We start from the raw sequence: 18,074 nt of genomic DNA on the forward strand, positions 1-18,074 counted from the left end.
CGAACCAATTATATACGAACAGCCAATGACATCACATTTCTATCAAAATCATGATTATTTCCTCCTATATTACTTTGACAGACCTATGAGCAACAACAAAATATTAAATAACACAGAAGAAGAACTTACAGAAGAAGAACCTACAGAAAATTCAAGCACAAAGCACATCTATCAAAATACATCAAAAGAAAGGCAATCACCCAAAGAAAAATTTGGACAATCCTACTCCTCTTAGAAAGCCCAAAAAGCAAAGATTTTCAAACAACAGACCTTGAAATTGATTTTCCTAGTAGATTCCGGAGTGGAATCGAACATCATCAACATTCCCACATGGAATGAAATAAAAATCCTACATCCAAAATTACTACTTTTTAAAACATGAAGCAGACTAGAAACTGCACAAGGATCAAGCTTAATAAATTGTGGACAAATGCAACTCTTATTCCCACTCGAACAAGGGAACAAAATAAACTCTTAAGTAAAACCATTTAAACAAACTTTCCAAATCACATATATAAATCACAATATCATTGGAAATCCGTTTACTACTAAGTACATCCCAACTATAAATATTTTGAACAGCAGAATCCATATAAAAGACAAATACACGAGAATGAAAAACACATCTCTAACATTTTTTCAAAGAATAAACAAACAACCACCATTTTTCTCCAAACTCTACCCCATATACAACCAAGAACGGAAACACCTGAAATCACTAGCGGGTTATGTTTTCAAATTTTCAACCAAACAAGTTCATCAATACGATAAAGAACAAAATAAACAATGTCTCTAAATGTCTGACCTTGAATTCAGACCAGTTCATAAATTTTTCCGAGTATTTATCTCATCTATCAAAACATAAAAAATCAAACTCAGATATGTTTTCCTAACATGTATATAACAATAGTCCATACTAAGTAACCTTTAGGACTCCTAGGTTATTGTGAAACAATTGTAACAACTTCTCCCACAAAAGAAGAAGCATATAGAGTAAATAACTTTTTATAACTACTAGATATATGCCAATAAACAATTCTTAACGAAGAACTATCCTTAAAAATATAAAATTCAATGGAAAACGCAACAGAGATTATTTCACGAAAACACCTTACTTTAAACCAACATTTCAAAGATCAAAAAACACAGCAGAACAACAAAATTTTCTTACAATATTCAACTGTCAACACTCTCAAATAACACAAAAAGTATTTGAACAATTAGCCGATTTACTATTGAAATACCCAAAAGCTTACGCAACATCTAAATTTGATGTTGGAAACGTAAACTCACCACTACATTTACCTCTAAAACTTGATGCAGTTTTCAAAAAACAACAAGCAATTAAAGTTCCAATCCATTTACAAGACAAAGTTAACAGATTACTGGACATATTAGAACAATATGAAATCATTTCCCCAGCAAAAAAAGAAGAACACCCAAAAGGCAACACATTTATAAGCCCCTTTATTTTTTTTAGCGAAAGGATAATCATTGAAAATAGTTCTAGATGCAAGATATCTCAATTCACTCAATGATGAATCTAAATGTAATTGGCCTATTGAACCAATTCAAGTTATTCTCACAAAAATAAACGGTAAAGTACTTCACAACAGCAGATATGAGTAGCGCCTATTATCAAATGCCACAAGATAAACAATCACGACGATTAACACATTTCGTTATTAGAAATCAACAATACAAACTCAATATTTCTATTCTATGGAATCTCCATGGGACCAGCAGCATTCTCAGCATTTAGGAGTAAGATTTTTCGACCACTCATACTTAACAAAAATGCAATAACAAACTTAGACGATGTTTTTATGCAAACACAAACAAAAGACGAAATGTTCATTGTCCTAGAAAAATATCATCAGATCTCACTAATAGAAAATATGAAAGCAGCACCGGACAAATCATAGTTGTTTCTAACCCGTGTAAAATTCCTTGGACACATTATAGAAAGAAACACTATAACTCCTTTAAAATCCCGCATAGACGCAAATCAAAAATTTCAACTTCCTTCCAATAAAAATAAAATACAAGAATTTCTTGAAATGTTAAGCTTCTTAAGTAAATACGTATATAAAATGCAATTATACTTAAGACCATTCTATAACACTCTTAGACATCAAAACAATTTTGAATAGACATCAGAACATCAAACACGATTTCAAAAACATAAAAACACTTCTCACTGAACAAATTTCCAATACAATCCCAGATCCAGATCAACCATTTTATACTATGTGCGACGCCTCTAACTTTGGCATCGGTGCAGCATTATTACAGTCACACAACGGAACAAATAAAATGAACCTCATTTCAGCAAACTCAATTCTTCTTACACTAGCTGAACTTAGACTCTGTACTCTTATTAGAGAATGCACAGCCATAGTATATACCCTGACAGAACAAGAAATTTAAATACTTGGATCAAAACATCCAACAGATTTATTTACAGACCATATCCTATATTTTTGTTTTCACACAGTAATAAAATTCAAAGTTTATAGATTTTAATTTATAGAGTTTATAGATTTCAATTAATTTTAATAAAACCCCCAAACTCACATTTAGTTTGGAAAGCAGGAAAAAACCTTGCACTACCCAATACTTTGAGTAGAAATACACCACCTGAATTATAAACAAGAAAAAAAACAGAAGAAAAACCACAAATTATTAAATTTTTCCTTGCAAAAGATGAAACTTTACCACGATTAGAATGCAAATATGCAGTAAGAACTGACCTAGATAAATCCCAAATAAACAGTTTACAGCATTTTCCGCTATACATAGATTGTAAAAACAATCACAACGAGGTAGACCTACTGGGTAAATCTACATTTAAACCAATACCATATTCATCATGGATTTAAAACAACACACAACAAAAACCAATCAGACCAAAAATGTACAAAACAGACTCATTCCCTTTAATCGAAAAAAAAGCCTAACTGATAATATAAAATTATCAGGTCCACCACACAATAATTCAAAGTACACAATAAACCAAGTCTTTAGCCACCATGATCCTCTAGATACAATACCTCTATCAAAAATAGAGATTGAAAATATTTTTCTATCAAACACAGAAAAATTAAAACTAGAGTTACTAAAGAAACATCAAAGCCTTGACCCAGTCATAAGAAAATTAAAATCTTGTCAGAAGTATAAAATCAAACCAATAAAAGCCGATATCACAATTCTAGGAAATAAAAACACTTCTTAGAAATTTCCGAAAGTTTAATAACACCTCCATAAATGAATATACAGATATTTTAGAATACCAGGCAACTAATTTTTAAGTACCCTGCTGCTTTTAAGTATGATGCTTCTCTAGCTTTTCATATTTCACATTCATCACACACTAAAGGACATTCAGGATCAGAAAAAAAACTTACTCACATTTTATTCAACATTTTTATTACCCAATTGCACCGAAAAGTATTATGCAACAATTGCAACACATGCCAATTAAAAAAAAACCATACCCAATTTGCAGAAAAACAAGAATTTAAAGGACAAAGTCTATACTTTAATCACAGAACCTCATTTGATACAAAAGGGTCAATATTACCCTCTTCAGAAGGAAAACCATATATAGTTGTTACAGTCGACGCATTTACAAACTACATAGCACTTAACCCAGTACCCATTGTAATGCTTATTATGCATATACAACACTTTATGAACACTGGATAGATAAATTCGGGTTACCCGAAATCCTTGTAACAGACAATGGCACTGAATTCATAAACAATGAAATAATCACACTATGCCACTTATACAAAATTAAACACAAACCACGTGCATCTCATGCACTTAGGACTAATGGTCTAGTCGAAGGAATGAACCGTTCATTACAAGAATACCTTAGATGTATCATAAACGGAAATGATACACGATATACTGAATGGTCAACAGATGTAAAATTATTCCCCCTATCTTATAATTAACAAATAGCAACAACTTTAGGACTATCACCCTATGAGACAAAACTACGAAAACCAATAACGTTCACAGCAAGTTCTTCAAAAACACACAAGGTTATTGCCAACCGACAAAAGAATCAATATGTGATAATGTACCACTACCTACACACGATGAAGATCACTTCCATCATCCACAATGTTTAAAACTAGCCTCTGGTACACACTCCGAATGGATTATCAATAGAGATAACAAAACATAAGGAAATTTATCAAAAAATAGCAAAAAAATTATTACAAAGACAAAATATCAAAACAAAACATTCATTCCACAATCTAAATTATTAAAGAAAGTTGAATTACAGAAAACACCTCCGAATTAATTATCATTTTTACTTCTCAAAAGATATTCAGAGACTTTTTTTCCATTTTCTCAAAACTCATGCTGAAAGCACTCGAACAAACTAGTTCAATTTCAGCCAACCAGAACTTTTCCGTATCATCACCTCATTTTTGACACGATTTCTTTAGCCGACAAATTATAACCGTCAAGAGTATCTCTAACTATAACTCAAAGACCTCCAGGTCAAAAATAAGCCGCCCACTCAAATTTGACAACCGAAATAAACAAAACCTCATTATTACAACCCTCCCCTATCAAGTAGAACAAAAATCAACAATATTGTCCCAACTTACAACTTAGACACCAAAACTCCCTCAAGAAAAATTCTTAAATTAGCATAAAGAATAAAATAGACATAATCGTTTAGCCCTAAGTACGAATAACTCGTGAATACCCCCCGATTAGCCCTAAAAGCAAAACTAGGAAGCTTCTTATTAGCCCTCCAAACTTCCCCTCAAAAATTACTTGTCCAAAAAACCAATAAATATTCCGACCACACTCGAATTTAGCCTCAAAAAAATAAAAAATAATTCGACAAAACGAATCTCTTTTTCAATGCTTCTTTCTCAAACAGTCAACAATCTTCAATAATTTCATTCAAACCTTTTTTCAATAAATTAAATTTTTTTCAAACTTTGTTTAATCTTTATAGCTGACACCTTAAAAATCTTCATCCTTCTCCTAATAATTTTTGCAGTTTTTCATCATTTTTTATTCCCTAGCTAAAGCCCACATTAATTTTGCAAAAATCCTTGATTACCTCCTCAGGTACGATATTTCAATAACTATCTAAATGTTACGACGCCTGTTCAATGAAAAAGATGTTTTTCTTCTTTTTGTAATCTTTCTCACATTTTTAACATCTTTAATTTTGAGAATACGCAAATGTATAAAAAAGGCAATAAAAACTTTTGCACTAGCAACGATATTTTTATTTATTTTCATCGAAGAATATTACAATCAACATAAAATTTCTTCATAAATGAATTAATTTTTTTCAAAAGCTTCCAAAGTTGCTAATCAACAACCCCCACACCAGTCCCCACCAACAACATCCCAAGAACCTCCAACAACCCCAACAAAAAGTCAAACAAAGAATCCCTAATCATCAACACGCATTTCTTTTCACGACAACCTATATACATTTGAAGAAAGACACACATGATTGTCAGAACCTCTAGAACCAGTAATTTGCCAAGCAACTCTACGCGAACCACAAAACGATCCAGAATATAATATATACCCCCCTCTCCAACAAGAACTTAACAGAGCGAGACATCTAAGCCAAAATCAAAATACGCTCGAAATAAATAGACAAATTATACATCCAAGACGAACTAGAAATTTTCAAACCCCCAGAATTCAATTCAACATGCCTCAGTCACCAATAGTAAACCCTCCAGACCTTTCCAATAGCACAACCCAAAGTACTCCCCCAACCACATCACAACAAAATATCTCAAACATACCATCGGATTACTTAGATTCAACCCCTACATCCGAACAAATTCGTGAAAATCCTTTTAAAACCCCCAGCTACTACACAACATCTACCATATTGGATGACACAAGCCTTCACTCAAGGTGTATCAAATTTAGTAGACATCTCATCTGACACATCTTTGTCACTACCGGAAACACTTTCACTTTCATCAACCCCTTAAATAAGTCAAACATCAACGACACAATTTCCTCCAAATTTTCCTACAAATCTCGACGCTAGATTTCGAGAACATTCAATCAGTAACATACCCTTACGACTAGATTGGAATATATTCGTAGCATCCCTCCATTATTTGGTCAACATCACGATAGTAATATACTACAGAACTTGGCACTAAATAGATTACAATAGCAACACGATATTCACAAACATATACAATGACATAACATACAAATACTTACACAGGATAACTTAACACTCAAACTTGAAATCACCAAAAAACTAAATAATATAATTCACCATCCCTTACTTCTAGCTCCTCCAAATATAACAGCTCAACCTTTACCTGCCCCATTTATCACCACAGAAATCATCTATAAATACGTTAGATATACAAAAAAGACACTTGGATATCTAATATTCAGGACTCTCCTACACATGTATCTTTTGAGGATACAATGTTTCCAATCTCATTTCCCTTTTATTTTTTTTTTCAGAATCACAACATGAAAACAACCCTTCCACACGAACAGGACCACAAGGTTTACTAGTCACACACTATGACATTGAAGAAGATGAACAAAAACACTACAAAAATATGCAATAAATCAAGTAACTCAATGCGAATCCGAACTACAAGCTATAGAAACAACAAACATAATGCTACACTTTACTCAAAAGCTCGAGCTAGAACATTGACATGATATAAATTCACAGCAATATTTTCCGAGAAGAAAGTACACTGTTCTCAAGTCTCAAAAGGAAATGAAACAGACTAGATCTTGAACCTTTCTATCAAAGTAATATCGAAAAATTTTTACATCTCAATCCTGATGATTGTACAAACGAACTTAGCCAATTACCCTTACAATAAACAAAGGCACAAACAGAAAATTGGTAAGCTATCAAGTTTTCCCAGACTCAGCACATCAGGCTGAACTTGAAAGATAATAAGGCCATATAAAATTAGACGACAAAATTCCATTTCACGACGCACATGGAATATTGACATATGATCTCCATGATGAAAACTGGATACCACATATCGGAATAAACAATCCCCCAAATTGTAAAGCAGACACTAAAATAGAGAATACCAAAAAAAAATGTTTTTTGATTGGAAAATACAATTCGAAAAAGCACAATTAACACGAGATTTAAAAGATGACACCATAATTTTTCAAGGAAGCCGACTGCCTTGCAAAAAGACCAAGGAAACTGCGATCCCACTACACGAAAAAAAGCAACTACTGTTTGGTTCTCCGAAGACACATGTACCACATTTCAACAAGCAAAAATACACGCTGGAATGATAAAATTCCACCAAAATATTTTTATTGAATTCATCCTTTATGAAGAAGGAAGCCCTGATAAAATCAGACAAAAAATTAAAAATTTAGAAATATTCATAATATAGAAAACATAACTCGCTGGTAAATATAGCAAACCACTTTATAAGACACAATATTCAGAAGTTCTCGTCGAATACGAACAAAGTTTCGACATCAATACAGGTAAAATAATCACCATACAACATGCCACACATCACTTTTCAAGTAACGACGAAAATTCATACATCCCAGTACATCTTCTAAAAAACACAGGAAGAACTGGTGGAAAACTTAAGCCACAAGACATGAACTCATGAACAACATTTTTTTTTGGCGCAATCGATTATAATTTTCTTTTCGCCTAGACATGAAATTAGTGTACAATAAGTAGAATTTTTCAAGAAATGTCTTTATCAGAACTTGAAAGAACACAAATTCTACAATCACTTGCACTTGCAGTACTGAAAATTCCTTATGCAGGATATTTATTATCAGGAAAAAGATCTAATTTTATTGACTATGAAGGAAATATACTATGGTATTACACTTGTACCAAAAAAGTATCACCATAATATGGTTTTGAAGATAAAAGATGTTATAAAAGAATTCCCATATTCTATAAAAATAAAGTACAATTTTTTGACGCACTCTAACGCAGAACTTATTTTTGTTTGGGATACAGCCGTCCCAAGTGGATCAGAAAATAGTCACAATGTTGTACAATTAAATCCTGATGAAGATAAATATTACCTTCTCGCACCATACCCTACACTTATGCAACCATTGAAAAAGTTTTCACCAGAAGTTTTCACAGCTATTGCCTGTAATCCTAACATCGATTTACTGTCAATTGGTATATTATCGAAATCCTACAATCAACACCATATCCGTACACAACAATTTCAAGAACTACTCACAAAAATAAATACGAAGAACGAAGTTGTTGTCTTTCTAGGATGGCCCTATTACATCTTAGAAAGATGAACTATATTATACGCAATGTTTATTTTATTATTTTTTCTTTTTTCATTACTAAAAGGAATTTATAATACATGCGCAAAATATAAACAAGTAAACAAACAAGCAAACGTAGCACGCATACATTTTGTAGGATTTTTCGGAATTTTCTCAACATCTATTAAAAAAGTACTTTTAGACACTCAAAGAAAAGAATACAATACAAAACTATCAAGAACACCAAATAAATATGACGATTCACAAAACAACACGAATATAACGCCTACTGCCACAATTACAAACCATAAGTCATTACCATCCATTATCCGTAGTACCACGAAGTTTTAGAAATATAGCCCTGACAGAGCACATCCCTTCAAGACATAGTTACCCACAAATCCTGATTACACACATTCTAACCCAGCAACCAATATAGACGACACAATTGAACAAATCATAGAACAACCACACACCACTAACTTTCGTTCTCAGAACAATCATCTTTTTAGCCCACGATGAGCCGCCAATTTGGATAACTCCATCGCTCAATTTCCTACCCAGCCAATTTTAAAGCAACGTTCTCGTCATACCTTTTTTTCCTTTCCCCCACCTGAATCACCTCCTTCCACTCCTTCTTCCCTTACTGACGTAACACCCACATATTCCCCCCTGACCAGCGACCCGTCCGACAACAACAGCCCTGTAAATATGGCTACGAATTTTATCACACTACAGCAACAATTACAGCACCCTCGAACACTAACCATTCACAAACTCTCACAATCAATAACATCATCGAGCCCATCAACCCAACTCCTTCGTCAAACCCAACTCCTTCGTCAAAACCAATTCCCTCGACTACAACCCGAGCCCATAGAACCTTCAAACGAAAATTCCCTTATACCCCATTTCTATCTCACCCCCAATCAGCCCAATCATTCGTAAATCATCCACTTCACACTAACACCAAAGAATTTCTTAGAAATATGTTTACCCTTTTCCCCACAACACACCTATTTTCACTCAGACCCTAACCATGAACAACTTAATTTTGTAAATGAACATGTATTATACGCAACACTTTCATGGACTTCATTTTATCACTTTACTAATCCACTGTCAGTATATAACAGCCCATATAACACCCCATATGATAATGAACTTTGCAGCACTCAACTTTACCATGGAACAACAGCTCTTAATCCGAAACAGTTTACTCAAATAGGATATCAGCACTCACTTATCAGATTCACCGCATCAAACGCTAACAAGTTTTCCATCGATCATTACGATCATAATCTCATCAAAGCAAACGAAGACACCTTCTTAGATACTGATAGAAATGCTAGCCCTCAATTAATAGAAAAATTTGTCATAAAACAAAATACGTTTTCACTCTCAAAAGTCTAGATAAAAAGTACGACCACCAATTTAAGCAGCACTTCGTGACACATAAGCTTACGACTCATACTTTAACAAATTTAAAAATTTTTCACTAACATTTCGTTTCCTTACATCCAAAGAACGTGATTTGCACTGTTCAAACGACATCATGTTATGCATAAACAAACGCACACTTACACTTACTATAACTTCATTCAAAATCATTTTACTCATAACAAGCCATCACGACAAATTCATCATAGGTTTCAATATATCAACTTCAAATACACCTCACCATTCTTTCTCAACTTCACTTATTGTATCAAAGACACTAACCTACAAGGCATCCTCAGCAATTATGATCCCATCACGCATATATAATCTGCACCTTAAGCAAGACCTTTAACGTAGACGAATAGTCCCACACGAATTCCTACAGCCCGTCGAAATCCCGATCCTACAATTCATCCATAAAACCAAATATAACCACAAACCTTGTAACTTTATCCAAAATACCGCATATGAATTCTCACACAACACTGATGAGCACAAAAACATAAAAGCACTCGAATTTATTTTGCCACTTTTCCAAACTAAAAAGTCATTGGCTTATTAGCTAATTACTAACATCATCAGATGTCATCCACGACGTTTTTCCCTATGGAGTCTTCACAGATGATTAAGGTAAAAATGAATAAAATAATTTATAGTATCGAGTTAGAACAAAACTAACCATTCTTTATAAATGTTTTCCCTTTTTCTCTAGCCTTCACCGCACGATCATCCACAATCATCAACAACAAAGAAAAACCAATTAAAAAACTGAAAACTTTTTTCAGGAATCACAAACTAATATTAACAAATTGCAATAAGTAAAGCATAAAAAATTACACCCGAACAGCAGTAATTGATAAATTAATATTTTCCCCAATGCAGTAAATATTTTTAACCAGCACTAAATTGATAATTTCAACTCCCCAAAAGCCGTAAAATTAATATTTTAAAAGTAGTAAATTCATCAAAGTTACAAATAAATTTAAAAGTAGTACTAATTTTTTCAAAGACGCTTCTTTATAATTTTAAATCATTCACTCGCCCACAATGCTATCTACAATCGCACAGCTCGCCCACGAAGAATTGTTTAAAATACTGAATTTAAGTTTTAACTCCCACTGATAACAAATCTAGCCAGTTCTAACACGTTTTAGACTTTCCTTTAACCCAGTTGGAAAGGAATTATATAATAATCCAAAATAACCAACGCAGCCTACTAAACACCACAAACCACAACTTAACAGCATGACTGAAATAAGAAAACCTACGGTACCCAATCAGGATTAAAATCAGCTTAAGACTATAAATTATTCTTTTAAAGACTACTATCAAGTCTACACGCAAACGAATAAAACACACAAAAGTCGAAATACAAACCCAAACCAAATGATTTGTTTTTTGAGAAAAGGTTATAACCAAAACAAAAAAGGAAAAAACCAGTAATAAAAAAGGCATAAAAGATTGAACACAAAAAGGACCCTATAAAAAAGAGAGCATAAAATCATACTCCACTCCTGGCCTAACCCACCAGAGAGGACGTCCTGAGCATGCTCTGTAGTCGGCCTAACGCAGCTTGTGACTCTTAAAAATAACTGAACTAAAACAAAAAACGCTTTTGCGATAACTACTAATACAAGATCATGACTAAAAATGAAACTCACAAAGATTTGTATATGTAAATAATACATTGCAGTAAATAGATTTCATGAAGCCCAAAGAGGAGCAAGGAAGTTGACAACCTAATCATACTCCAATTACAGAATGGCAAACACACCCGATTTGCTGCCTACAGTCACTACACTAAGGATTTAAAGTACGACCTGGCATCGCAGCAAAGGAAACCCATTGAAACCGACCAATGGCCATCTCGATAATGAGTACACGTACAGATCCTAGTCACTCGGCACTTCACATGAAAGTTAAGCTTCATGCTACATTCGACTGAGGCTGGAGCACTGTCGCTCTCTACCTAACCAAATCAGCACTTTATTGCAATCGATCAGAAGTCTTGACACGATCTCCCAAGAACCATCACGATCAATGACAACTATTTAAGAACAAGAGCATGACGACTTTCACTCGTCCAAACCCGAAAAACAACACTTCTTCCGAATCAAAGAAAGCAAATACTAAAAAACTAAAACTCAACTAAACCAGATCTAAACTAGAATTTATTATTGGTTATTGATATGATATTTCATTTCTATAAAATATTAATTACTAACCAATCATACTCCAACAACTAAAACCCATTTATTTGTAAGTGCTGAAACTGCTTGAGGTTTGAGCATCAGATCAATTTGAATTAAACTTCGAATACAGTTGCCTTCTCCAGAAAGACGGACTCGCATAAACCAGTACACTCTAGATCTATTGAAACTAGGAGATATAAGAGTAAGATTAAGATTGGTATTAGACTAAGAAGTTGCACAAATCTATCCGGCCGAAAATAAGATAGCGTGACGAGCAGACGGTGTACCTTATCTGAAATTACTCTATGAGTATAACCAATAGGTCATAATTCACTTCCAAATCATTGCATTTTTTGTATTTCTTTGGGAAAACTTCTTTCATCTGTCTGAAGTGACTCGCACGTCAGCAGGCCGATAGATAAATTTGCCGAAAATTATACAGCATCGTTAATTTGCTTGGCTGCAATCTTTTGAGCATTCGTTGAGGCCTACCGCTAGCTAAACATTTTTATTCGAGTCTCTAACCCACAAAAGTGTGGCAATTTTAATCTGCTGAGTTTTGTTTATATTAGATATACAGCAGTTTTGTTAGGGCAAAGAAAAAGAGAACCTATATGCTGCCTAAAAGGAGACAATCCTAATTGTTCCAACTTTCGAAGAAAGTGACGGATTACTTGTGCACGGGTTGGTTTTTTTTCTCCAGACAAATTTCGACTTTTTACCAGACATTTTTTAAGGAATTTTTTTTCTAGACTATCCAAAAGGTAATGATGTTCCAAATTCAAAATCTTAAAATTATTTCAAATATTATAATTAATGGATTTTAAAATTTCCAATTTGGGAAAGTTTTTGTCATAAGTTTGTGATATTTACAAGTAAGCGGAGATTCAATGACTCATAGAAGTAGAAATCAACCCACGATAAATTGAGGCAAGCTATTTGGTCTTTTTATTACTATGCGATGCGCAAAATACATTAATTTGTACTTCACACAGCGTGTGAGGGAGGACTGATTTTCCAAAAACTATTTTTATTCATTTTGAAAACTTCGTCAGTTTTTTATAAGCCAACACTACTCTATAAATCATAAAAATCAGTAAAAGGTTTAGGGTTTTGCTCTGATGCGAGCAGTTTTTTTTTAAAACTGATCTAGTTACTTGTATGGAATAAGACATTTATATCCTAATTGACAATACAATGACGTTCCTTTTTTTTCGGCAAATTGATATTCGGGCACGTGGATCCGTCTCTGCAATCCCTGGAAAACGTTCTGAAAAAGTTTCAATTATAATTGATGATAAAATGTTTTCAAAAAGTAGTTTTTGGCAATTATAGTCAAATATGGCTGCCATGCAACCTGTATACAAGTCGGTTTTAACCGATTGTGTAGGCATCAATTAGCTGCGCGCCCATAAATGGCAGTTGCTAAATATTACAAAAATAAATCTTATAGAAATAGCAAGCTATTCTCACAGATCAAGGGTTTTAATTTAAACTCATTGATCATGGTTTTGTATTCATGTGGTTTGACAAATAGTTGTAACTTGAAACCATCTTGAAATTGTTTTAGTTTCTAAACAAAACTTTGAGGGTTTGTAATAAATTTTTTTTGGATATTAGCAAAAGGATAAAATAGTGAAGCGCCTACGAAGTTTTGCGTACGTTCCATTCGAAAAACGACAAATAGGGTAAAATCACAATTTACATTGATCAAAAATTTTTTACATCAAAGACGAGCGAGCTGTTCAAAAAACCGCTAGTCAACAACTAGGTTTCCAAGAGGGACAAAAATAGTCCTATTTAGTCATTTTTGTCCCGACTAAATCCCTACGGCGTGAGGTGTTTGTGCAACACAATTTTTGATTAAAAAATTGACCGATTAAAAAATTAAAAACACTTGACTAACACTTTCGCAGAAAGGAAAATAAAATTCTGATCAGATGTTTTTAACACGTGTGAGAAAAGCACTTGAGCAAGTGTCACGTAGAACTGAAAATCTGCTCATGTGATTTTTGCTCATTTAAAAGCACATGATTTTTAAAATTCTTTAATTAAATTCGAAATAAGTGAGCAGTGTACGTGACCATTCGAGTTAAAATTTTTAAAATTTAGAATTTTACGGGATAAATTTATAAACAATTTAGACTATTTAGACAAGCAACACCTGGAACGATCGGCATTGACAGCATCACAATTGAAACGAAGAATTGACCAGTCCTGGGAGAATTTGAAGATAGTTAGAAAAGGAGAACTCAGCAGGGACACCAGTCCGCTGCATAAGCAACAAGTGCATTCGGACAGGGACAGCCAAAGAGCCAAAGCCCTTAAAGAATTGCTGGAGGCGAACGCTCGATGGAACCAGGATAGGAGAGATGCTGCGAAAAATGACGTGAGGCGGATCGTTGATGAAACCTGACTACTAAATCCTGAGCTACGAAAGGAAATGATATACTCCTGGGAAAAGGGGTTCATAGAAGATGAAGAAGCGGAACATATTCAGTCTCCGCCGAAAACGATTTTGAGAAAGGATCCACTACGTAAGAGCGGACAGGCCTTGACAAAGCAATTGAAGGGTAAAATATCGACTGAAACGAATTCAACAGTCAAGACGACAACTGGATCTATATACAGGAAATCGGATATCGCTCAAGCGAAGACGTCCCTAACAAACGAGAAAGCGGGGAGCGAGAATAAGAGCCCGTCTGCAGAGCCAACTAAGAAAATCCAAAGAATCAGTTCCCCCAAAGTCCTAGAGGACATTGGGTCGGATGAAGAGTTACAATGGGCTGTGGAAATGGCCGATTTTGTGAACCCGGCATATCGATTTCAGCAAAGTCAAACAGTTGTAACTTCAAAAGATACGGCAGCAGGAGGGGGCCTAAACCTGGCGATTAAAAGAGCGAAGCCGAACACAGCGGGTCCCAGTTCGTGGGCAGGATCAAAAACGCAGGAAGAGATCGCCATGAAGATGGGTAATAAGAAGGCAAAAGAAAAAAGACCAGAAGACAAACAGAACAAACTTACAAAACAATCTGCTGTCGCAGTTGATCAGGGTATGGAACAATCAACGTCAAATTCGAAAACATTGAAAAACGACGCCCACGCGAGTTCTACTCCGAAAACCAAACAAAAGGCAAAACTGAAGACAATCGATTCTCAAACACGTCCGGAGGATATCTTAGACACATTTCAAAACCGGAATTTGGCACTAGCTGAGTGGGAGAATCTTGCAGACCAATTTCTGAAAAGGGGGGTCCAAAAAGTCGCAGACGATCTCAGAGGGAATGCCCAACCAGTATCTTAAAGGGACACAGTATTTGAGCCTCCTCAAGGGGTTTCGGACGATTCCAGCGTCGAAGATTCTGGCGTAAGACGAAGTTCCAGACAGACGAAGAATATAAAGAGCCTAAGCGGTTTGGAGACCCAGTAAAACATTCCATCAAGGAAGTATCGGACGAATTATCAGGGGGAGCGCTGCTCAAGGCTGCAGTTCAAGAATACCGGACGAGACTAACAAACTTCAAAGAACGAAGTGATAGGCCTGTAGAGTCGAAACTACGGATGTTAGAGAGACGTTTATTCCGGAGAAAATTTAGTTATACAACGTTAGACGAGGGAACGGATTGGAATCATTGCTGGAGAATAGAACTCGAAGAGAACTAAAAAATAACAATCTAAATGACTAATCATCCAAAATCCAAACTTTTTGTGAACTGAGTGTATTAAACTCTTTTTAACATAAATTATTCCATATATTGAATAATTTATTTTCCTCCCGAGGGGGTATGTCATACTGCTACTGCAATTGATTTATGTGCTACCAACCTGCAGTGGTAGAGTTATTAACATTATGGTGTGTCCAAGGTCATGTGTGCAGTGACATTGACACACGGTTGAGAACTCAGAGTTTTTGATTCTGGATTATCTCTCAGCAACCAATTTAAAGAAGAGAAAAGAAAACTAAATTCAATCTTTCAGAATACATTTTTGAATTTTCACTAGTTTTCCCACGATACCGCATAGGATATCACATACAAGAAGGCAGATGAAGTTTTTATATGCTCAACTGTAAGCAGTGTTCAATTTGTTCGTGGACGGTTAAACCCCAATTAGTCATTATTCAAACCTCAAAAAAAATTAGGTTGTCCCTGCGCCGATAGTTTTTTGTTTTTTATTCTGACTACAAGCAAATTTTTGCAAGCAGAATTGCATACTGGGAGCGAATATTAATTCCAACACGTATTTTCGGTTATTCTAATGCTATTTTGGTTACTATCTCAGAGATAGGGTTTTTACCCATGAAAAAGACAGGTAAAGTTTAACTCAAAAAACATAAAAACTGAGGGAAGGCCAAAATGATTCGAGCATACCGGAAGTCTTTTTGAGGACAAAGAAACAAGGAAATTGCACAGAAATCGATATGCAATTTTTACTATTAGGCTGGAAAGTTTTTTGCATTTATATGACCCGTTGTGTTGTGTGTTTTTTGCCACTTAAGGATTAAAATATACAGAATTTTATAGTTGAGGTGTCGAGGTAGAATCTAGAAAAAACTATGAGAGATCCAGAAAAAAATTTTGCAAAATTTTGCCTTCTTCTTTTTTTGTAGAATCACTTCTTTGAATTTTTTGTATTCATGAGAAATAAATGTTCTTCATACAAGTTATACATCTGGAAAATAAATTATAAGCTGTATTTCATGGACTCCTTGCCTTGATTTGTATGATAAATTTTTTTACTGTATGGAATTAAATTATGCAAATTTCTTATGTATAGAATCTCAACCCGTGTGGCCGTTTATAATTAGATAATACACATTTTCTTTCCTTGGTGACCAAAAAAAATGACTTCAATGCCTCCTCCCATACCATCCCAACTAAGTCTATGAAAAAATTTCGAACAAAATCAAACTTTTTGGTTTAAGGAAATATACTTCTGGCACAATTTCCATATATGAAAAAAGGCTATCATAGAGACGTCATACAGTTTTCTGTAGGTATTGAAGTGTATAGAACTGTATGGTAAGAACTTTTCATATATGAATTGTATGATAAGAAGTTTTGGTCAACCCGGGACTGAGAAAAATGAATGAGTAAAACTTTGAGTCTACATAATTTTTTAAGTGACGCAAGTCAATTATGAGTCTACATAATTGCTAAGTGACCCAAGCCATTTATTACCCATTGGCAGTTTTAGTCAAAAAGAAAATAAAAAGAAATTTACCAACCAAAAGGCCTCAATTTTTAGAGCAGAAGCATTTTAACTAATATACGAAAAAGTTCATCAAAAACCTCCAATTCTACCCAGGTTCTAACCTTCCTATTTTGTTGCGGGTATCCTTCCCTACCTCTACGCTACCGATCCATGATACCTTGAAGTTAAAGTACTATTTGAATATAAAAGTCTGTGTTAATATCCTTAGTATTGGCTGCACTTAATAGCTAGTTATTGATCATATGCATACACTGCAATGAAAAAGCATTTTCAAAATGAACATTAACAATTGCAACTTAGGTTGGTGAAGTTAGGAGAGTTCATACTACCACACAAACTTTGCGTATGTAATAACAGTCTAACAGTGCGAACACTAGTTCCGCTAGTAAAAGTTTCCAGTTGAGGGGAAAAAGAGCCAATTTTACTGAAACTAATTCTTAATTGGCATTTGTCTGCTTCCAAAGAAGTACAAGGGCCAGAATTAGAAGCACGTGGTGTAGAGAGACGACTGGGGGTTGAGGGTACAGCATTTTCAATTAAAGTTCTATTAAACTGACAAAAATTTAAGCTTATTAAAAACTTAACAACTAATAAGAACTTGATCAATTTTTTTTCGATTGGAAAAACAAAACAAATATCAAAGTTATTTGAAGTTTTTTTTCTGAGTTTAGGAAAATTTGAATGACGGCAAAACAGAACACATATGATTCATCGGAACCACACTCTGCACAAATTTTAACAACTCAAACTAACAATTTTGAAAAAAAATTCAGATCAACTCGAAAAAATTTTGGGTTATCGTTCTAGAATCAATTTGTTTTGATCTTACACCTAGCTACTGTTATTTTTTTGTATGATTCTTGCAAGATAGCCTCCCTCTTCCAAGATTCTTGCAAGATCTTGCAAGATAACCTCCCTTGATCTACTAGGGTCCCCCCTAAA

Source organism: Symsagittifera roscoffensis, chromosome 10, assembly GCF_963678635.1.
Source record: "Symsagittifera roscoffensis chromosome 10, txSymRosc1.1, whole genome shotgun sequence".
Lineage (NCBI taxonomy): Eukaryota > Metazoa > Xenacoelomorpha > Acoela > Convolutidae > Symsagittifera > Symsagittifera roscoffensis.